Genomic DNA, 24,412 nt, shown 5'->3' with positions numbered 1-24,412 from the left:
AACCAGGTTGCTAGACCCTCTTTTGTCTAACATTAAAGATTCTCTTACAAACCTGGAATCTTTCTCCCATTTACCTGTAGGTGGTGATTTTGCACAAAGTTGAAGATCCTCACCCATGAAAATGCTGACAGTTGGGCTGCATTCCTTTCAAAAGCTAACTCAGTTCACCATGCTTAACAAGGTGCAAGGCCCTGTTGCTTGTAACATTAATGCTTCTCTTGCAAGAGCTGCAGTGCTTCTCCCTTTCACTTGAATGGGTGATTCAGCAGAAAGGTGATGTTGCTCATCCAGGAAAACACTCAGAGTTATGCAGTAGTCCCTTGAAGAGCAAACTGACTTCAAAATGTTAACCATGTTGCTCGACCCTCTTTTTCCTAACATTAAAGATTCTCTTAGAAACCTGCAGTTTTTCTCCCATTTACTTGTATGCGGTGATTTAGCACAATGTTGAAGATCTTCATCCATGAAAACGCTGACAGTTGGGCAGCGTTTCTTTCAAAAGCTAACTCAGTTCACCATGCTTAACAAGGTGCATTAATGCTTCTCTTACAAGAGCTACGGTGCTTCTCCCATTCACATGGAAAGGGAGATTCAGCACAAAGGTGATGTTGCTGATCCAGGAAACACTGAGAGCTAGGCAGTACTCCTTTAAAGAGCAAACTGAATTCACCATCCTAACCATGTTGCTAGACCCTCTTGTTTCTAACATACAAGGATTTTCTTAAAAAACTGCAGTTTTTCTCCCTTTCACTTGTATGCGGTGATTTTGCACAAAGGTTATGTTTCTCACCCATGAAATGGCTGAAGGTTAGTATGCGTTCCTTTCAAAAACTAATACAGTTCACCATGCTTAACGAGGTGCAAGACCCTCTTGCTTTTAGTATGAATGCTTCTCTTATAAGAGCTGCAGCGTTTCCCTTTCACTTGAATGGGGAGATTCAGCAGAAAGTTGATGTTGCTGATCCAGGAAACACTGAGAGGTAGGCAGTACTCCTTTAAAGAGCAAACTGAATTCACCATACTAACCATGTTGCTAGACCCTCTTGTTTCTAACATAAAAGGATTCTCCTAAAAAACTGCAGTTTTTCTCCCATTCACTTTTAGGCGGTGATGTTGCACAAAGTTTATGTTCCTCACCCAAGAAAAGGCTGAAGGTTAGGCAGCATTCCTTTCAAAAACTAACACAGTTCACCATGCTTAACAAGGTGCAATACCGTCTTGCTTGTCAAATTAATCCTTCTCTTACAAGAGCTACACTGCTTTTCCCTTTCACTTGAATGCGGTGATTCAGCACAAAGGTTATGTTGCTCATCCAGGGAAACGGTGAGAAGTAGGCAGAATTCCTTTAAAGAGCAAAATGAATTCACAATACTAACCAGGTTGCTAGATCCTCTTTTGTCTAACATTAAAGATTCTATTACAAACTTGCAGTTTTTCTCCCCTTTATTTGTATGTGGTGATTTTGCACAAAGTTGAAGATCCTCACCCATGAAAATGCTGACAGTTGGGCAGCATTCCTTTCAAAAGCTAACTCAGTTCAAAATGCTTAACAAGGTGCAAGGCCCTGTTCCTTGTAACATTAATGCTTCTCTTGCAAGAGTTGCAGTGCTTCTCCCTTTCACTTGAATGGGGAGATTCAGCAAAAGTTATGTTGCTGATCCAGGAAACACTGAGAGGTAGGCAGTACTCCTTTAAAGAGCAAACTGAATTCACCATACTAACCATGTTGCTAGACCCTCTTGTTTTTAACATAAAAAGATTCTCTTAAAAAACTGCAGTTTTTCTCCCATTCACTTGTATGCGGTGATTTTCCACAAAGGTTATGTTTCTCAACCATGAAAAGGCTGAAGGTTAGGCAGCGTTCCTTTCAAAAACTAACACAGTTCACCATGCTTAACAAAGTGCAAGACCCTCTTGCTTGTAACATTAATCCTTCTCTTACAAGAGCTACAGTGCTTCTCCCTTTCACTTGAATGCGGTGATTCAGCACAAAGGTGATGTTTCTCATCCAGGAAAACAGTGAGAAGTAGGCAGAATTCCTTTAAAGAGCAAAATGAATTCACAATACTAACCAGGTTGCTAGACCCTCTTTGGTCTAACATTAAAGATACTCTTACAAACCTGGAATCTTTCTCCCATTTACCTGTAGGTGGTGATTTTGCACAAAGTTGAAGATCCTCACCCATGAAAATGCTGACAGTTGGGCTGCATTCCTTTCAAAAGCTAACTCAGTTCACCATGCTTAACAAGGTGCAAGGCCCTGTTGCTTGTAACATTAATGCTTCTCTTGCAAGAGCTGCAGTGCTTCTCCCTTTCACTTGAATGGGGAGATTCAGCAGAAAGGTTATGTTGCTGATCCAGGAAACCCTGAGAGCTAGGCAGTACTCCTTTAAAGAGCAAACTGAATTCACCATACTAACCATGTTGCTAGACCCTCTTGTTTCTAACATAAAACGATTCTCTTAAAAAACTGCAGTTTTTCTCCCATTCACTTGTATGCGGTGATGTTGCACAAAGTTTATGTTCCTCACCCATGAAAAGGCTGAAGGTTAGGCAGCATTCCTTTCAAAATCTAACACAGTTCACCATGCTTAACAAGGTGCAAGACCGTCTTGCTTGTCAAATTAATCCTTCTCTTACAAGAGCTACAGTGCTTTTCCCTTTCACTTGAATGCGGTGATTCAGCACAAAGGTGATGTTTCTCATCCATTAAAACAGTGAGAAGTAGGCAGAATTCCTTTAAAGAGCAAAATGAATTCACAATACTAACCAGGTTGCTAGACCCTCTTTTGTCTAACATTAAAGATTCTCTTACAAACCTGGAATCTTTCTCCCATTTACCTGTAGGTGGTGATTTTGCACAAAGTTGAAGATCCTCACCCATGAAAATGCTGACAGTTGGGCTGCATTCCTTTCAAAAGCTAACTCAGTTCACCATGCTTAACAAGGTGCAAGGCCCTGTTGCTGGTAACATTAATGCTTCTCTTGCAAGAGCTGCAGTGCTTCTCCCTTTCACTTGAATGGGGTGATTCAGCAGAAAGGTGATGTTGCTCATCCAGGAAAACACTCAGAGTTATGCAGTAGTCCCTTGAAGAGCAAACTGACTTCAAAATGTTAACCATGTTGCTCGACCCTCTTTTTCCTAACATTAAAGATTCTCTTAGAAACCTGCAGTTTTTCTCCCATTTACTTGTATGCGGTGATTTAGCACAATGTTGAAGATCTTCATCCATGAAAACGCTGACAGTTGGGCAGCGTTTCTTTCAAAAGCTAACTCAGTTCACCATGCTTAACAAGGTGCATTAATGCTTCTCTTACAAGAGCTACGGTGCTTCTCCCATTCACCTGAAAAGGGAGATTCAGCAGAAAGGTGATGTTGCTGATCCAGGAAACACTGAGCTAGGAAGTACTCTAAACAGCAAACTGAATTCACCATCCTAACTATGTTGCTAGACCCTCTTGTTTCTAACATACAAGGATTCTCCTAAAAAACTGCAGTTTTTCTCCCATTCACTTGTATGCGGTGAGGTTGCACAAAGTTTATGTTCCTCACCCATGAAAAGGCTGAAGGTTAGGCAGCATTCCTTTCAAAAACTAACACAGTTCACCATGGTTAACAAGGTGCAAGACCGTCTTGCTTGTCAAATTAATCCTTCTCTTACAAGAGCTACAGTGCTTTTCCCTTTCACTTGAAAGCGGTGATTCAGCACAAAGGTTATGTTGCTCATCCAGGGAAACGGTGAGATGTAGGCAGAATTCCTTTAAAGAGCAAAATGAATTCACAATACTAACCAGGTTGCTTGATCCTCTTTTGTCTAACATTAAAGATTCTATTACAAACTTGCAGTTTTTCTCCCGTTTACTTGTATGTGGTGATTTTGCACAAAGTTGAAGATCCTCACCCATGAAAATGCTGACAGTTGGGCAGCATTCCTTTCAAAAGCTAACTCAGTTCAAACTGCTTAACAAGGTGCAAGGCCCTGTTCCTTGTAACATTAATGCTTCTCTTGCAAGAGTTGCAGTGCTTCTCCCTTTCACTTGAATGGGGAGATTCAGCAGAAAGGTTATGTTGCTGATCCAGGAAACCCTGAGAGCTAGGCAGTACTCCTTTAAAGAGCAAACTGAATTCACCATCCTAACCATGTTGCTAGACCCTCTTGTTTCTAACATACAAGGATTTTCTTAAAAAACTGCAGTTTTTCTCCCTTTCACTTGTATGCAGTGATTTTGCACAAAGGTTATGTTTCTCACCCATGAAATGGCTGAAGGTTAGTATGCGTTCCTTTCAAAAACTAACACAGTTCACCATGCTTAACGAGGTGCAAGACCCTCTTGCTTTTAGTATGAATGCTTCTCTTATAAGAGCTGCAGCGTTTCCCTTTCACTTGAATGGGGAGATTCAGCAGAAAGGTGATGTTGCTGATCCAGGAAACACTGAGAGGTAGGCAGTACTCCTTTAAAGAGCAAACTGAATTCACCATACTAACCATGCTGCTAGACCCTCTTGTTTCTAACATAAAACGATTCTCTTAAAAAACTGCAGTTTTTCTCCCATTCTCTTGTATGCGGTGATTTTCCACAAAAGTTATGTTTCTCAACCATGAAAAGGCTGAAGGTTAGGCAGCGTTCCTTTCAAAAACTAACACAGTTCACCATGCTTAACAAAGTGCAAGACCCTCTTGCTTGTAACATTAATCCTTCTCTTACAAGAGCTACAGTGCTTCTCCCTTTCACTTGAATGCGGTGATTCAGCACAAAGGTGATGTTTCTCATCCAGGAAAACAGTGAGAAGTAGGCAGAATTCCTTTAAAGAGCAAAATGAATTCACAATACTAACCAGGTTGCTAGACCCTCTTTTGTCTAACATTAAAGATTCTCTTACAAACCTGGAATCTTTCTCCCATTTACCTGTAGGTGGTGATTTTGCACAAAGTTGAAGATCCTCACCCATGAAAATGCTGACAGTTGGGCTGCATTCCTTTCAAAAGCTAACTCAGTTCACCATGCTTAACAAGGTGCAAGGCCCTGTTGCTTGTAACATTAATGCTTCTCTTGCAAGAGCTGCAGTGCTTCTCCCTTTCACTTGAATGGGGTGATTCAGCAGAAAGGTGATGTTGCTCATCCAGGAAAACACTCAGAGTTATGCAGTAGTCCCTTGAAGAGCAAACTGACTTCAAAATGTTAACCATGTTGCTCGAACCTCTTTTTCCTAACATTAAAGATTCTCTTCGAAACCTGCAGTTTTTCTCCCATTTACTTTTATCCGGTGATTTAGCACAATGTTGAAGATCTTCATCCATGAAAACGCTGACAGTTGGGCAGCGTTTCTTTCAAAAGCTAACTCAGTTCACCATGCTTAACAAGGTGCATTAATGCTTCTCTTACAAGAGCTACGGTGCTTCTCCCATTCACCTGAAAAGGGAGATTCAGCAGAAAGGTGATGTTGCTGATCCAGGAAACACTGAGAGCTAGGAAGTACTCTAAACAGCAAACTGAATTCACCATACTAACCATGTTGCTAGACCCTCTTGTTTCTAACATAAAAGGATTCTCCTAAAAAACTGCAGTTTTTCTCCCATTCACTTTTAGGCGGTGATGTTGCACAAAGTTTATGTTCCTCACCCAAGAAAAGGCTGAAGGTTAGGCAGCATTCCTTTCAAAAACTAACACAGTTCACCATGCTTAACAAGGTGCAAGACCGTCTTGCTTGTCAAATTAATCCTTCTCTTACAAGAGCTACAGTGCTTTTCCCTTTCACTTGAATGCGGTGATTCAGCACAAAGGTTATGTTGCTCATCCAGGGAAACGGTGAGAAGTAGGCAGAATTCCTTTAAAGAGCAAAATGAATTCACAATACTAACCAGGTTGCTAGATCCTCTTTTGTCTAACATTAAAGATTCTATTACAAACTTGCAGTTTTTCTCCCCTTTACTTGTATGTGGTGATTTTGCACAAAGTTGAAGATCCTCACCCATGAAAATGCTGACAGTTGGGCAGCATTCCTTTCAAAAGCTAACTCAGTTCAAAATGCTTAACAAGGTGCAAGGCCCTGTTCCTTGTAACATTAATGCTTCTCTTGCAAGAGTTGCAGTGCTTCTCCCTTTCACTTGAATGGGGAGATTCAGCAAAAGTTATGTTGCTGATCCAGGAAACACTGAGAGGTAGGCAGTACTCCTTTAAAGAGCAAACTGAATTCACCATACTAACCATGTTGCTAGATCCTCTTGTTTTTAACATAAAAAGATTCTCTTAAAAAACTGCAGTTTTTCTCCCATTCACTTGTATGCGGTGATTTTCCACAAAAGTTATGTTTCTCAACCATGAAAAGGCTGAAGGTTAGGCAGCGTTCCTTTCAAAAACTAACACAGTTCACCATGCTTAACAAAGTGCAAGACCCTCTTGCTTGTAACATTAATCCTTCTCTTACAAGAGCTACAGTGCTTCTCCCTTTCACTTGAATGCGGTGATTCAGCACAAAGGTGATGTTTCTCATCCAGGAAAACAGTGAGAAGTAGGCAGAATTCCTTTAAAGAGCAAAATGAATTCACAATATTAACCAGGTTGCTAGACCCTCTTTTGTCTAACATTAAAGATTCTCTTACAAACCTGGAATCTTTCTCCCATTTACATGTAGGTGGTGATTTTGCACAAAGTTGAAGATCCTCACCCATGAAAATGCTGACAGTTGGGCTGCATTCCTTTCAAAAGCTAACTTAGTTCACCATGCTTAACAAGGTGCAAGGCCCTGTTGCTTGTAACATTAATGCTTCTCTTGCAAGAGCTGCAGTGCTTCTCCCTTTCACTTGAATGGGGAGATTCAGCAGAAAGGTTATGTTGCTGATCCAGGAAACCCTGAGAGCTAGGCAGTACTCCTTTAAAGAGCAAACTGAATTCACCATACTAACCATGTTGCTAGACCCTCTTGTTTCTAACATAAAACGATTCTCTTAAAAAACTGCAGTTTTTCTCCCATTCACTTGTATGCGGTGATGTTGCAGAAAGTTTATGTTCCTCACCCATGAAAAGGCTGAAGGTTAGGCAGCATTCCTTTCAAAATCTAACACAGTTCACCATGCTTAACAAGGTGCAAGACCGTCTTGCTTGTCAAATTAATCCTTCTCTTACAAGAGCTACAGTGCTTTTCCCTTTCACTTGAATGCGGTGATTCAGCACAAAGGTGATGTTTCTCATCCATTAAAACAGTGAGAAGTAGGCAGAATTCCTTTAAAGAGCAAAATGAATTCACAATACTAACCAGGTTGCTAGACCCTCTTTTGTCTAACATTAAAGATTCTCTTACAAACCTGGAATCTTTCTCCCATTTACCTGTAGGTGGTGATTTTGCACAAAGTTGAAGATCCTCACCCATGAAAATGCTGACAGTTGGGCTGCATTCCTTTCAAAAGCTAACTCAGTTCACCATGCTTAACAAGGTGCAAGGCCCTGTTGCTTGTAACATTAATGCTTCTCTTGCAAGAGCTGCAGTGCTTCTCCCTTTCACTTGAATGGGGTGATTCAGCAGAAAGGTGATGTTGCTCATCCAGGAAAACACTCAGAGTTATGCAGTAGTCCCTTGAAGAGCAAACTGACTTCAAAATGTTAACCATGTTGCTCGACCCTCTTTTTCCTAACATTAAAGATTCTCTTAGAAACCTGCAGTTTTTCTCCCATTTACTTGTATGCGGTGATTTAGCACAATGTTGAAGATCTTCATCCATGAAAACGCTGACAGTTGGGCAGCGTTTCTTTCAAAAGCTAACTCAGTTCACCATGCTTAACAAGGTGCATTAATGCTTCTCTTACAAGAGCTACGGTGCTTCTCCAATTCACCTGAAAAGGGAGATTCAGCAGAAAGGTGATGTTGCTGATCCAGGAAACACTGAGAGCTAGGAAGTACTCTAAACAGCAAACTGAATTCACCTTCCTAACTATGTTGCTAGACCCTCTTGTTTCTAACATACAAGGATTCTCCTAAAAAACTGCAGTTTTTCTCCCATTCACTTGTATGCGGTGAGGTTGCACAAAGTTTATGTTCCTCACCCATGAAAAGGCTGAAGGTTAGGCAGCATTCCTTTCAAAAACTAACACAGTTCACCATGGTTAACAAGGTGCAAGACCGTCTTGCTTGTCAAATTAATCCTTCTCTTACAAGAGCTACAGTGCTTTTCCCTTTCACTTGAAAGCGGTGATTCAGCACAAAGGTTATGTTGCTCATCCAGGGAAACGGTGAGAAGTAGGCAGAATTCCTTTAAAGAGCAAAATGAATTCACAATACTAACCAGGTTGCTTGATCCTCTTTTGTCTAACATTAAAGATTCTATTACAAACTTGCAGTTTTTCTCCCGTTTACTTGTATGTGTTGATTTTGCACAAAGTTGAAGATCCTCACCCATGAAAATGCTGACAGTTGGGCAGCATTCCTTTCAAAAGCTAACTCAGTTCAAACTGCTTAACAAGGTGCAAGGCCCTGTTCCTTGTAACATTAATGCTTCTCTTGCAAGAGTTGCAGTGCTTCTCCCTTTCACTTGAATGGGGAGATTCAGCAGAAAGGTTATGTTGCTGATCCAGGAAACCCTGAGAGCTAGGCAGTACTCCTTTAAAGAGCAAACTGAATTCACCATCCTAACCATGTTGCTAGACCCTCTTGTTTCTAATATACAAGGATTTTCTTAAAAAACTGCAGTTTTTCTCCCTTTCACTTGTATGCGGTGATTTTGCACAAAGGTTATGTTTCTCACCCATGAAATGGCTGAAGGTTAGTATGCGTTCCTTTCAAAAACTAACACAGTTCACCATGCTTAACGAGGTGCAAGACCCTCTTGCTTTTAGTATGAATGCTTCTCTTATAAGAGCTGCAGCGTTTCCCTTTCACCTGAATGGGGAGATTCAGCAGAAAGGTGATGTTGCTCATCCAGGAAACACTGAGAGGTAGGCAGTACTCCTTTAAAGAGCAAACTGAATTCACCATACTAACCATGTTGCTAGACCCTCTTGTTTCTAACATAAAAGGATTCTCCTAAAAAACTGCAGTTTTTCTCCCATTCACTTTTAGGCGGTGATGTTGCACAAAGTTTATGTTCCTCACCCAAGAAAAGGCTGAAGGTTAGGCAGCATTCCTTTCAAAAACTAACACAGTTCACCATGCTTAACAAGGTGCAAGACCGTCTTGCTTGTCAAATTAATCCTTCTCTTACAAGAGCTACAGTGCTTTTCCCTTTCACTTGAATGCGGTGATTCAGCACAAAGGTTATGTTGCTCATCCAGGGAAACGGTGAGAAGTAGGCAGAATTCCTTTAAAGAGCAAAATGAATTCACAATACTAACCAGGTTGCTAGATCCTCTTTTGTCTAACATTAAAGATTCTATTACAAACTTGCAGTTTTTCTCCCCTTTACTTGTATGTGGTGATTTTGCACAAAGTTGAAGATCCTCACCCATGAAAATGCTGACAGTTGGGCAGCATTCCTTTCAAAAGCTAACTCAGTTCAAAATGCTTAACAAGGTGCAAGGCCCTGTTCCTTGTAACATTAATGCTTCTCTTGCAAGAGTTGCAGTGCTTCTCCCTTTCACTTGAATGGGGAGATTCAGCAAAAGTTATGTTGCTGATCCAGGAAACACTGAGAGGTAGGCAGTACTCCTTTAAAGAGCAAACTGAATTCACCATACTAACCATGTTGCTAGACCCTCTTGTTTTTAACATAAAAAGATTCTCTTAAAAAACTGCAGTTTTTCTCCCATTCACTTGTATGCGGTGATTTTCCACAAAGGTTATGTTTCTCAACCATGAAAAGGCTGAAGGTTAGGCAGCGTTCCTTTCAAAAACTAACACAGTTCACCATGCTTAACAAAGTGCAAGACCCTCTTGCTTGTAACATTAATCCTTCTCTTACAAGAGCTACAGTGCTTCTCCCTTTCACTTGAATGCGGTGATTCAGCACAAAGGTGATGTTTCTCATCCAGGAAAACAGTGAGAAGTAGGCAGAATTCCTTTAAAGAGCAAAATGAATTCACAATACTAACCAGGTTGCTAGACCCTCTTTTGTCTAACATTAAAGATTCTCTTACAAACCTGGAATCTTTCTCCCATTTACCTGTAGGTGGTGATTTTGCACAAAGTTGAAGATCCTCACCCATGAAAATGCTGACAGTTGGGCTGCATTCCTTTCAAAAGCTAACTCAGTTCACCATGCTTAACAAGGTGCAAGGCCCTGTTGCTTGTAACATTAATGCTTTTCTTGCAAGAGCTGCAGTGCTTCTCCCTTTCACTTGAATGGGGTGATTCAGCAGAAAGGTGATGTTGCTCATCCAGGAAAACACTCAGAGTTATGCAGTAGTCCCTTGAAGAGGAAACTGACTTCAAAATGTTAACCCTGTTGCTCGACCCTCTTTTTCCTAACATTAAAGATTCTCTTAGAAACCTGCAGTTTTTCTCCCATTTACTTGTATGCGGTGATTTAGCACAATGTTGAAGATCTTCATCCATGAAAACGCTGACAGTTGGGCAGCGTTTCTTTCAAAAGCTAACTCAGTTCACCATGCTTAACAAGGTGCAAGGCCCTGTTGCTTGTAACATTAATGCTTCTCTTGCAAGAGCTGCAGTGCTTCTCCCTTTCACTTGAATGGGGAGATTCAGCAGAAAGGTTATGTTGCTGATCCAGGAAACCCTGAGAGCTAGGCAGTACTCCTTTAAAGAGCAAACTGAATTCACCATACTAACCATGTTGCTAGACCCTCTTGTTTCTAACATAAAACGATTCTCTTAAAAAACTGCAGTTTTTCTCCCATTCACTTGTATGCGGTGATGTTGCACAAAGTTTATGTTCCTCACCCATGAAAAGGCTGAAGGTTAGGCAGCATTCCTTTCAAAATCTAACACAGTTCACCATGCTTAACAAGGTGCAAGACCGTCTTGCTTGTCAAATTAATCCTTCTCTTACAAGAGCTACAGTGCTTTTCCCTTTCACTTGAATGCGGTGATTCAGCACAAAGGTGATGTTTCTCATCCATTAAAACAGTGAGAAGTAGGCAGAATTCCTTTAAAGAGCAAAATGAATTCACAATACTAACCAGGTTGCTAGACCCTCTTTTGTCTAACATTAAAGATTCTCTTACAAACCTGGAATCTTTCTCCCATTTACCTGTAGGTGGTGATTTTGCACAAAGTTGAAGATCCTCACCCATGAAAATGCTGACAGTTGGGCTGCATTCCTTTCAAAAGCTAACTCAGTTCACCATGCTTAACAAGGTGCAAGGCCCTGTTGCTTGTAACATTAATGCTTCTCTTGCAAGAGCTGCAGTGCTTCTCCCTTTCACTTGAATGGGGTGATTCAGCAGAAAGGTGATGTTGCTCATCCAGGAAAACACTCAGAGTTATGCAGTAGTCCCTTGAAGAGCAAACTGACTTCAAAATGTTAACCATGTTGCTCGACCCTCTTTTTCCTAACATTAAAGATTCTCTTAGAAACCTGCAGTTTTTCTCCCATTTACTTGTATGCGGTGATTTAGCACAATGTTGAAGATCTTCATCCATGAAAACGCTGACAGTTGGGCAGCGTTTCTTTCAAAAGCTAACTCAGTTCACCATGCTTAACAAGGTGCATTAATGCTTCTCTTACAAGAGCTACGGTGCTTCTCCCATTCACCTGAAAAGGGAGATTCAGCAGAAAGGTGATGTTGCTGATCCAGGAAACACTGAGAGCTAGGAAGTACTCTAAACAGCAAACTGAATTCACCTTCCTAACTATGTTGCTAGACCCTCTTGTTTCTAACATACAAGGATTCTCCTAAAAAACTGCAGTTTTTCTCCCATTCACTTGTACGCGGTGAGGTTGCACAAAGTTTATGTTCCTCACCCATGAAAAGGCTGAAGGTTAGGCAGCATTCCTTTCAAAAACTAACACAGTTCACCATGGTTAACAAGGTGCAAGACCGTCTTGCTTGTCAAATTAATCCTTCTCTTACAAGAGCTACAGTGCTTTTCCCTTTCACTTGAAAGCGGTGATTCAGCACAAAGGTTATGTTGCTCATCCAGGGAAACGGTGAGAAGTAGGCAGAATTCCTTTAAAGAGCAAAATGAATTCACAATACTAACCAGGTTGCTTGATCCTCTTTTGTCTAACATTAAAGATTCTATTACAAACTTGCAGTTTTTCTCCCGTTTACTTGTATGTGGTGATTTTGCACAAAGTTGAAGATCCTCACCCATGAAAATGCTGACAGTTGGGCAGCATTCCTTTCAAAAGCTAACTCAGTTCAAACTGCTTAACAAGGTGCAAGGCCCTGTTCCTTGTAACATTAATGCTTCTCTTGCAAGAGTTGCAGTGCTTCTCCCTTTCACTTGAATGGGGAGATTCAGCAGAAAGGTTATGTTGCTGATCCAGGAAACCCTGAGAGCTAGGCAGTACTCCTTTAAAAAGCAAACTGAATTCACCATCCTAACCATGTTGCTAGACCCTCTTGTTTCTAACATACAAGGATTTTCTTAAAAAACTGCAGTTTTTCTCCCTTTCACTTGTATGCGGTGATTTTGCACAAAGGTTATGTTTCTCACCCATGAAATGGCTGAAGGTTAGTATGCGTTCCTTTCAAAAACTAACACAGTTCACCATGCTTAACGAGGTGCAAGACCCTCTTGCTTTTAGTATGAATGCTTCTCTTATAAGAGCTGCAGCGTTTCCCTTTCACCTGAATGGGGAGATTCAGCAGAAAGGTGATGTTGCTCATCCAGGAAACACTGAGAGGTAGGCAGTACTCCTTTAAAGAGCAAACTGAATTCACCATACTAACCATGTTGCTAGACCCTCTTGTTTCTAACATAAAAGGATTCTCCTAAAAAACTGCAGTTTTTCTCCCATTCACTTTTAGGCGGTGATGTTGCACAAAGTTTATGTTCCTCACCCAAGAAAAGGCTGAAGGTTAGGCAGCATTCCTTTCAAAAACTAACACAGTTCACCATGCTTAACAAGGTGCAAGACCGTCTTGCTTGTCAAATTAATCCTTCTCTTACAAGAGCTACAGTGCTTTTCCCTTTCACTTGAATGCGGTGATTCAGCACAAAGGTTATGTTGCTCATCCAGGGAAACGGTGAGAAGTAGGCAGAATTCCTTTAAAGAGCAAAATGAATTCACAATACTAACCAGGTTGCTAGATCCTCTTTTGTCTAACATTAAAGATTCTATTACAAACTTGCAGTTTTTCTCCCCTTTACTTGTATGTGGTGATTTTGCACAAAGTTGAAGATCCTCACCCATGAAAATGCTGACAGTTGGGCAGCATTCCTTTCAAAAGCTAACTCAGTTCAAAATGCTTAACAAGGTGCAAGGCCCTGTTCCTTGTAACATTAATGCTTCTCTTGCAAGAGTTGCAGTGCTTCTCCCTTTCACTTGAATGGGGAGATTCAGCAAAAGTTATGTTGCTGATCCAGGAAACACTGAGAGGTAGGCAGTACTCCTTTAAAGAGCAAACTGAATTCACCATACTAACCATGTTGCTAGACCCTCTTGTTTTTAACATAAAAAGATTCTCTTAAAAAACTGCAGTTTTTCTCCCATTCACTTGTATGCGGTGATTTTCCACAAAGGTTATGTTTCTCAACCATGAAAAGGCTGAAGGTTAGGCAGCGTTCCTTTCAAAAACTAACACAGTTCACCATGCTTAACAAAGTGCAAGACCCTCTTGCTTGTAACATTAATCCTTCTCTTACAAGAGCTACAGTGCTTCTCCCTTTCACTTGAATGCGGTGATTCAGCACAAAGGTGATGTTTCTCATCCAGGAAAACAGTGAGAAGTAGGCAGAATTCCTTTAAAGAGCAAAATGAATTCACAATACTAACCAGGTTGCTAGACCCTCTTTTGTCTAACATTAAAGATTCTCTTACAAACCTGGAATCTTTCTCCCATTTACCTGTAGGTGGTGATTTTGCACAAAGTTGAAGATCCTCACCCATGAAAATGCTGACAGTTGGGCTGCATTCCTTTCAAAAGCTAACTCAGTTCACCATGCTTAACAAGGTGCAAGGCCCTGTTGCTTGTAACATTAATGCTTCTCTTGCAAGAGCTGCAGTGCTTCTCCCTTTCACTTGAATGGGGTGATTCAGCAGAAAGGTGATGTTGCTCATCCAGGAAAACACTCAGAGTTATGCAGTAGTCCCTTGAAGAGGAAACTGACTTCAAAATGTTAACCCTGTTGCTCGACCCTCTTTTTCCTAACATTAAAGATTCTCTTTGAAACCTGCAGTTTTTCTCCCCTTTACTTGTATGCGGTGATTTAGCACAATGTTGAAGATCTTCATCCATGAAAACGCTGACAGTTGGGCAGCGTTTCTTTCAAAAGCTAACTCAGTTCACCATGCTTAACAAGGTGCATTAATGCTTCTCTTACAAGAGCTACGGTGCTTCTCCCATTCACCTGAAAAGGGAGATTCAGCAGAAAGGTGATGTTGCTGATCCAGGAAACACTGAGGGCTAGGCAGTATTCCTTTAAAGAGGAAACTGAATTCACCATACTAACCATGTTGCTAGATCCTCTTGTTTCTAACATACAAGGATTTTCTTAAAAAACTGCACTTTTTCTCCCTTTCACTTGTATGCGGTGATTTTGCACAAAGGTTATGTTTCTCAACCATGAAAAGGCTGAAGGTTAGGCAGCGTTCCTTTCAAAAACTAACACAGTTCACCATGCTTAACAAAGTGCACGACCCTCTTGCTTGTAAAATTAATCCTTCTCTTACAAGAGCTACAGTGCTTCTCCCTTTCACTTGAATGCGGTGATTCAGCACAAAGGTGATGTTTCTCTTCCAGGAAAACAGTGAGAAGTAGGCAGAATTCCTTTAAAGAGCAAAATGAATTCACAATACGAACCAGGTTGCTAGACCCTCTTTTGTCTACAATTAAAGACTCTATTACAAATTTGCAGTTATTCTCCCATTTACTTGTATGTGGTGATTTTGCACAAAGTTGAAGATCCTCACCCATGAAAATGCTGACAGTTGGGCAGCATTCCTTTCAAAAGCTAACTCAGTTCAAAATGCTTAAGAAGGTGCAAGGCCCTGTTCCTTGTAACATTAATGTTTCTCTTGCAAGAGTTGCAGTGCTTCTCCCTTTCACTTGAATGGGGAGATTCAGCAGAAAGGTTATGTTGTTGATCCAGGAAACCCTGAGAGCTAGGCACTACTCCTTTAAAGAGCAAACTGAATTCACCATACTAACCATGTTGCTAGACCCTCCTCTTTCTAACATACAAGGATTCTCTTAAAAAACTGCAGTTTTTCTCCCATTCACTTGTATGCGGTGATGTTGAACAATGTTTATGTTCCTCACATATGAAAAGGCTGAAGGTTAGGCTGCGTTCCTTTCAAAAACTAACACAGTTCACCATGCTTAACGAGGTGCAAGACCCTCTTGCTTTTAGTATTAATGCTTCTCTTATAAGAGCTGCAGTGTTTCCCTTTCACTTGAATGGGGAGATTCAGCAGAAAGGTGATGTTGCTGATCCAGGAAACACTGAGAGGTAGGCAGTACTCCTTTAAAGAGCAAACTGAATTCACCATACTAACCATGCTGCTAGACCCTCTTGTTTCTAACATAAAACGATTCTCTTAAAAAACTGCAGTTTTTCTCCCATTCACTTGTATGCGGTGATTTTCCACAAAAGTTATGTTTCTCAACCATGAAAAGGCTGAAGGTTAGGCAGCGTTCCTTTCAAAAACTAACACAGTTCACCATGCTTAACAAAGTGCAAGACCCTCTTGCTTGTAACATTAATCCTTCTCTTACAAGAGCTACAGTGCTTCTCCCTTTCACTTGAATGCGGTGATTCAGCACAAAGGTGATGTTTCTCATCCAGGAAAACAGTGAGAAGTAGACAGAATTCCTTTAAAGAGCAAAATGAATTCACAATACTAACCAGGTTGCTAGACCCTCTTTTGTCTAACATTAAAGATTCTCTTACAAACCTGGAATCTTTCTCCCATTTACCTGTAGGTGGTGATTTTGCACAAAGTTGAAGATCCTCACCCATGAAAATGCTGACAGTTGGGCTGCATTCCTTTCAAAAGCTAACTCAGTTCACCATGCTTAACAAGGTGCAAGGCCCTGTTGCTTGTAACATTAATGCTTCTCTTGCAAGAGCTGCAGTGCTTCTCCCTTTCACTTGAATGGGGTGATTCAGCAGAAAGGTGATGTTGCTCATCCAGGAAAACACTCAGAGTTATGCAGTAGTCCCTTGAAGAGCAAACTGACTTCAAAATGTTAACCATGTTGCTCGACCCTCTTTTTCCTAACATTAAAGATTCTCTTAGAAACCTGCAGTTTTTCTCCCTTTTACTTGTATGCGGTGATTTAGCACAATGTTGAAGATCTTCATCCATGAAAACGCTGACAGTTGGGCAGCGTTTCTTTCAAAAGCTAACTCAGTTCACCATGCTTAACAAGGTGCATTAATGCTTCTCTTACAAGAGCTACGGTGCTTCTCCCATTCACCTGAAAAGGGAGATTCAGCAGAAAGGTGATGTTGCTGATCCAGGAAACACTGAGAGCTAGGAAGTACTCTAAACAGCAAACTGAATTCACCATACTAACCATGTTGCTAGACCCTCTTGTTTCTAACATAAAAGGATTCTCCTAAAAAACTGCAGTTTTTCTCCCATTCACTTTTAGGCGGTGATGTTGCACAAAGTTTATGTTCCTCACCCATGAAAAGGATGAAGGTTAGGCAGCATTCCTTTCAAAAACTAACACAGTTCACCATGCTTAACAAGGTGCAAGACCGTCTTGCTTGTCAAATTAATCCTTCTCTTACAAGAGCTACAGGGCTTTTCCCTTTCACTTGAAAGCGGTGATTCAGCACAAAGGTTATGTTGCTCATCCAGGGAAACGGTGAGAAGTAGGCAGAATTCCTTTAAAGAGCAAAATGAATTCACAATACTAACCAGGTTGCTAGATCCTCTTTTGTGTAACATTAAAGATTCTATTACAAACTTGCAGTTTTTCTCCCGTTTACTTGTATGTGGTGATTTTGCACAAAGTTGAAGATCCTCACCCATGAAAATGCTGACAGTTGGGCAGCATTCCTTTCAAAAGCTAACTCAGTTCACCATGCTTAACAAGGTGCAAGGCCCTCTTACTTGAAACAGTAATGCTTCTCTTACATGATCTGCAGTGCTTCTCCCATTCACTTGAAAGGGGAGATTCAGCAGAAAGGTGATGTTGCTGATCCAGGAAACACTGAGAGCTAGGCAGTACCCCTTTAAAGAGCAAACTGAATTCACCATCCTAACCATGTTGCTAGACCCTCTTGTTTCTAACATAAAACGATTCTCTTAAAAAACTGCAGTTTTTCTCCCATTCACTTGTATGCGGTGATGTTGCACAAAGTTTATGTTCCTCACCCATGAAAAGGCTGAAGGTTAGGCAGCATTCCTTTCAAAATCTAACACAGTTCACCATGCTTAACAAGGTGCAAGACCGTCTTGCTTGTCAAATTAATCCTTCTCTTACAAGAGCTACAGTGCTTTTCCCTTTCACTTGAAAGCGGTGATTCAGCACAAAGGTTATGTTGCTCATCCAGGGAAACGGTGAGAAGTAGGCAGAATTCCTTTAAAGAGCAAAATGAATTCCCAATACTAACCAGGTTGCTAGATTCTCTTTTGTCTAACATTAAAGATTCTATTACAAACTTGCAGTTTTTCTCCCGTTTACTTGTATGTGGTGATTTTGCACAAAGTTGAAGATCCTCACCCATGAAAATGCTGACAGTTGGGCAGCATTCCTTTCAAAAGCTAACTCAGTTCAAACTGCTTAACAAGGTGCAAGGCCCTGTTACTTGTAACATTAATGCTTCTCTTGCAAGAGTTGCAGTGCTTCTCCCTTTCACTTGAATGGGGAGATTCAGCAGAAAGGTTATGTTGCTGATCCAGGAAACCCTGAGAGCTAGGCAGTACTCCTTTAAAGAGCAAACTGAATTCACCATACTAACCATGTTGCTAGACCCTCTTGTTTCTAACATACAAGGATTTTCTTAAAAAACTGCAGTTTTTCTCCCTTTCACTTGTATGCGGTGATTTTGCACAAAGGTTATGTTTCTCACCCATGAAATGGCTGAAGGTTAGTATGCGTTCCTTTCAAAAACTAACACAGTTCAACATGCTTAACTAGGTGCAAGACCCTCTTGCTTTTAGTATGAATGCTTCTCTTATAAGAGCTGCAGCGTTTCCCTTTCACTTGAATGGGGAGATTCAGCAGAAAGGTGATGTTGCTGATCCAGGAAACACTGAGAGGTAGGCAGTACTCCTTTAAAGAGCAAACTGAATTCACCATACTAACCATGTTGCTAGACCCTCTTGTTTCTAACATAAAACGATTCTCTTAAAAAACTGCAGTTTTTCTCCCATTCACTTGTATGCGGTGATTTTCCAAAAAAGTTATGTTTCTCAACCATGAAAAGGCTGAAGGTTAGGCAGCGTTCCTTTCAAAAACTAACACAGTTCACGATGCTTAACAAAGTGCAAGACCCTCTTGCTTGTAACATTAATCCTTCTCTTACAAGAGCTACAGTGCTTCTCCCTTTCACTTGAATGCGGTGATTCAGCACAAAGGTGATGTTTCTCATCCATTAAAACAGTGAGAAGTAGGCAGAATTCCTTTAAAGAGCAAAATGAATTCACAATACTAACCAGGTTGCTAGACCCTCTTTTGTCTAACATTAAAGATTCTCTTACAAACCTGGAATCTTTCTCCCATTTACCTGTAGGTGGTGATTTTGCACAAAGTTGAAGATCCTCACCCATGAAAATGCTGACAGTTGGGCTGCATTCCTTTCAAAAGCTAACTCAGTTCACCATGCTTAACAAGGTGCAAGGCCCTGTTGCTTGTAACATTAATGCTTCTCTTGCAAGAGCTGCAGTGCTTCTCCCTTTCACTTGAATGGGTGATTCAGCAGAAAGGTGATGTTGCTCATCCAGGAAAACACTCAGAGTTATGCAGTAGTCCCTTGAAGAGCAAACTGACTTCAAAATGTTAACCATGTTGCTCGACCCTCTTTTTCCTAACATTAAAGATTCTCTTAGAAACCTGCAGTTTTTCTCCCATTTACTTGTATGCGGTGATTTAGCACAATGTTGAAGATCTTCATCCATGAAAACGCTGACAGTTGGGCAGCGTTTCTTTCAAAAGCTAACTCAGTTCACCATGCTTAACAAGGTGCATTAATGCTTCTCTTACAAGAGCTACGGTGCTTCTCCCATTCACATGGAAAGGGAGATTCAGCACAAAGGTGATGTTGCTGATCCAGGAAACACTGAGAGCTAGGCAGTACTCCTTTAAAGAGCAAACTGAATTCACCATCCTAACCATGTTGCTAGACCCTCTTGTTTCTAACATACAAGGATTTTCTTAAAAAACTGCAGTTTTTCTCCCTTTCACTTGTATGCGGTGATTTTGCACAAAGGTTATGTTTCTCACCCATGAAATGGCTGAAGGTTAGTATGCGTTCCTTTCAAAAACTAATACAGTTCACCATGCTTAACGAGGTGCAAGACCCTCTTGCTTTTAGTATGAATGCTTCTCTTATAAGAGCTGCAGCGTTTCCCTTTCACTTGAATGGGGAGATTCAGCAGAAAGTTGATGTTGCTGATCCAGGAAACACTGAGAGGTAGGCAGTACTCCTTTAAAGAGCAAACTGAATTCACCATACTAACCATGTTGCTAGACCCACTTGTTTCTAACATAAAAGGATTCTCCTAAAAAACTGCAGTTTTTCTCCCATTCACTTTTAGGCGGTGATGTTGCACAAAGTTTATGTTCCTCACCCAAGAAAAGGCTGAAGGTTAGGCAGCATTCCTTTCAAAAACTAACACAGTTCACCATGCTTAACAAGGTGCAATACCGTCTTGCTTGTCAAATTAATCCTTCTCTTACAAGAGCTACACTGCTTTTCCCTTTCACTTGAATGCGGTGATTCAGCACAAAGGTTATGTTGCTCATCCAGGGAAACGGTGAGAAGTAGGCAGAATTCCTTTAAAGAGCAAAATGAATTCACAATACTAACCAGGTTGCTAGATCCTCTTTTGTCTAACATTAAAGATTCTATTACAAACTTGCAGTTTTTCTCCCCTTTACTTGTATGTGGTGATTTTGCACAAAGTTGAAGATCCTCACCCATGAAAATGCTGACAGTTGGGCAGCATTCCTTTCAAAAGCTAACTCAGTTCAAAATGCTTAACAAGGTGCAAGGCCCTGTTCCTTGTAACATTAATGCTTCTCTTGCAAGAGTTGCAGTGCTTCTCCCTTTCACTTGAATGGGGAGATTCAGCAAAAGTTATGTTGCTGATCCAGGAAACACTGAGAGGTAGGCAGTACTCCTTTAAAGAGCAAACTGAATTCACCATACTAACCATGTTGCTAGACCCTCTTGTTTTTAACATAAAAAGATTCTCTTAAAAAACTGCAGTTTTTCTCCCATTCACTTGTATGCGGTGATTTTCCACAAAGGTTATGTTTCTCAACCATGAAAAGGCTGAAGGTTAGGCAGCGTTCCTTTCAAAAACTAACACAGTTCACCATGCTTAACAAAGTGCAAGACCCTCTTGCTTGTAACATTAATCCTTCTCTTACAAGAGCTACAGTGCTTCTCCCTTTCACTTGAATGCGGTGATTCAGCACAAAGGTGATGTTTCTCATCCAGGAAAACAGTGAGAAGTAGGCAGAATTCCTTTAAAGAGCAAAATGAATTCACAATACTAACCAGGTTGCTAGACCCTCTTTGGTCTAACATTAAAGATACTCTTACAAACCTGGAATCTTTCTCCCATTTACCTGTAGGTGGTGATTTTGCACAAAGTTGAAGATCCTCACCCATGAAAATGCTGACAGTTGGGCTGCATTCCTTTCAAAAGCTAACTCAGTTCACCATGCTTAACAAGGTGCAAGGCCCTGTTGCTTGTAACATTAATGCTTCTCTTGCAAGAGCTGCAGTGCTTCTCCCTTTCACTTGAATGGGGAGATTCAGCAGAAAGGTTATGTTGCTGATCCAGGAAACCCTGAGAGCTAGGCAGTACTCCTTTAAAGAGCAAACTGAATTCACCATACTAACCATGTTGCTAGACCCTCTTGTTTCTAACATAAAACGATTCTCTTAAAAAACTGCAGTTTTTCTCCCATTCACTTGTATGCGGTGATGTTGCACAAAGTTTATGTTCCTCACCCATGAAAAGGCTGAAGGTTAGGCAGCATTCCTTTCAAAATCTAACACAGTTCACCATGCTTAACAAGGTGCAAGACCGTCTTGCTTGTCAAATTAATCCTTCTCTTACAAGAGCTACAGTGCTTTTCCCTTTCACTTGAATGCGGTGATTCAGCACAAAGGTGATGTTTCTCATCCATTAAAACAGTGAGAAGTAGGCAGAATTCCTTTAAAGAGCAAAATGAATTCACAATACTAACCAGGTTGCTAGACCCTCTTTTGTCTAACATTAAAGATTCTCTTACAAACCTGGAATCTTTCTCCCATTTACCTGTAGGTGGTGATTTTGCACAAAGTTGAAGATCCTCACCCATGAAAATGCTGACAGTTGGGCTGCATTCCTTTCAAAAGCTAACTCAGTTCACCATGCTTAACAAGGTGCAAGGCCCTGTTGCTTGTAACATTAATGCTTCTCTTGCAAGAGCTGCAGTGCTTCTCCCTTTCACTTGAATGGGGTGATTCAGCAGAAAGGTGATGTTGCTCATCCAGGAAAACACTCAGAGTTATGCAGTAGTCCCTTGAAGAGCAAACTGACTTCAAAATGTTAACCATGTTGCTCGACCCTCTTTTTCCTAACATTAAAGATTCTCTTAGAAACCTGCAGTTTTTCTCCCATTTACTTGTATGCGGTGATTTAGCACAATGTTGAAGATCTTCATCCATGAAAACGCTGACAGTTGGGCAGCGTTTCTTTCAAAAGCTAACTCAGTTCACCATGCTTAACAAGGTGCATTAATGCTTCTCTTACAAGAGCTACGGTGCTTCTCCCATTCACCTGAAAAGGGAGATTCAGCAGAAAGGTGATGTTGCTGATCCAGGAAACACTGAGCTAGGAAGTACTCTAAACAGCAAACTGAATTCACCATCCTAACTATGTTGCTAGACCCTCTTGTTTCTAACATACAAGGATTCTCCTAAAAAACTGCAGTTTTTCTCCCATTCACTTGTATGCGGTGAGGTTGCACAAAGTTTATGTTCCTCACCCATGAAAAGGCTGAAGGTTAGGCAGCATTCCTTTCAAAAACTAACACAGTTCACCATGGTTAACAAGGTGCAAGACCGTCTTGCTTGTCAAATTAATCCTTCTCTTACAAGAGCTACAGTGCTTTTCCCTTTCACTTGAAAGCGGTGATTCAGCACAAAGGTTATGTTGCTCATCCAGGGAAACGGTGAGATGTAGGCAGAATTCCTTTAAAGAGCAAAATGAATTCACAATACTAACCAGGTTGCTTGATCCTCTTTTGTCTAACATTAAAGATTCTATTACAAACTTGCAGTTTTTCTCCCGTTTACTTGTATGTGGTGATTTTGCACAAAGTTGAAGATCCTCACCCATGAAAATGCTGACAGTTGGGCAGCATTCCTTTCAAAAGCTAACTCAGTTCAAACTGCTTAACAAGGTGCAAGGCCCTGTTCCTTGTAACATTAATGCTTCTCTTGCAAGAGTTGCAGGGCTTCTCCCTTTCACTTGAATGGGGAGATTCAGCAGAAAGGTTATGTTGCTGATCCAGGAAACCCTGAGAGCTAGGCAGTACTCCTTTCAAGAGCAAACTGAATTCACCATCCTAACCATGTTGCTAGACCCTCTTGTTTCTAACATACAAGGATTTTCTTAAAAAACTGCAGTTTTTCTCCCTTTCACTTGTATGCAGTGATTTTGCACAAAGGTTATGTTTCTCACCCATGAAATGGCTGAAGGTTAGTATGCGTTCCTTTCAAAAACTAACACAGTTCACCATGCTTAACGAGGTGCAAGACCCTCTTGCTTTTAGTATGAATGCTTCTCTTATAAGAGCTGCAGCGTTTCCCTTTCACTTGAATGGGGAGATTCAGCAGAAAGGTGATGTTGCTGATCCAGGAAACACTGAGAGGTAGGCAGTACTCCTTTAAAGAGCAAACTGAATTCACCATACTAACCATGCTGCTAGACCCTCTTGTTTCTAACATAAAACGATTCTCTTAAAAAACTGCAGTTTTTCTCCCATTCACTTGTATGCGGTGATTTTCCACAAAAGTTATGTTTCTCAACCATGAAAAGGCTGAAGGTTAGGCAGCGTTCCTTTCAAAAACTAACACAGTTCACCATGCTTAACAAAGTGCAAGACCCTCTTGCTTGTAACATTAATCCTTCTCTTACAAGAGCTACAGTGCTTCTCCCTTTCACTTGAATGCGGTGATTCAGCACAAAGGTGATGTTTCTCATCCAGGAAAACAGTGAGAAGTAGGCAGAATTCCTTTAAAGAGCAAAATGAATTCACAATACTAACCAGGTTGCTAGACCCTCTTTTGTCTAACATTAAAGATTCTCTTACAAACCTGGAATCTTTCTCCCATTTACCTGTAGGTGGTGATTTTGCACAAAGTTGAAGATCCTCACCCATGAAAATGCTGACAGTTGGGCTGCATTCCTTTCAAAAGCTAACTCAGTTCACCATGCTTAACAAGGTGCAAGGCCCTGTTGCTTGTAACATTAATGCTTCTCTTGCAAGAGCTGCAGTGCTTCTCCCTTTCACTTGAATGGGGTGATTCAGCAGAAAGGTGATGTTGCTCATCCAGGAAAACACTCAGAGTTATGCAGTAGTCCCTTGAAGAGCAAACTGACTTCAAAATGTTAACCATGTTGCTCGAACCTCTTTTTCCTAACATTAAAGATTCTCTTAGAAACCTGCAGTTTTTCTCCCATTTACTTGTATCCGGTGATTTAGCACAATGTTGAAGATCTTCATCCATGAAAACGCTGACAGTTGGGCAGCGTTTCTTTCAAAAGCTAACTCAGTTCACCATGCTTAACAAGGTGCATTAATGCTTCTCTTACAAGAGCTACGGTGCTTCTCCCATTCACCTGAAAAGGGAGATTCAGCAGAAAGGTGATGTTGCTGATCCAGGAAACACTGAGAGCTAGGAAGTACTCTAAACAGCAAACTGAATTCACCATACTAACCATGTTGCTAGACCCTCTTGTTTCTAACATACAAGGATTCTCCTAAAAAACTGCAGTTTTTCTCCCATTCACTTTTAGGCGGTGATGTTGCACAAAGTTTATGTTCCTCACCCATGAAAAGGATGAAGGTTAGGCAGCATTCCTTTCAAAAACTAACACAGTTCACCATGCTTAACAAGGTGCAAGACCGTCTTGCTTGTCAAATTAATCCTTCTCTTACAAGAGCTACAGTG

This window comes from Castor canadensis, chromosome 7, assembly GCF_047511655.1.
Source record: "Castor canadensis chromosome 7, mCasCan1.hap1v2, whole genome shotgun sequence".
In the NCBI taxonomy this organism is placed as follows: Eukaryota; Metazoa; Chordata; class Mammalia; order Rodentia; family Castoridae; genus Castor; species Castor canadensis.
This window is presented reverse-complemented; position numbering follows the sequence as displayed.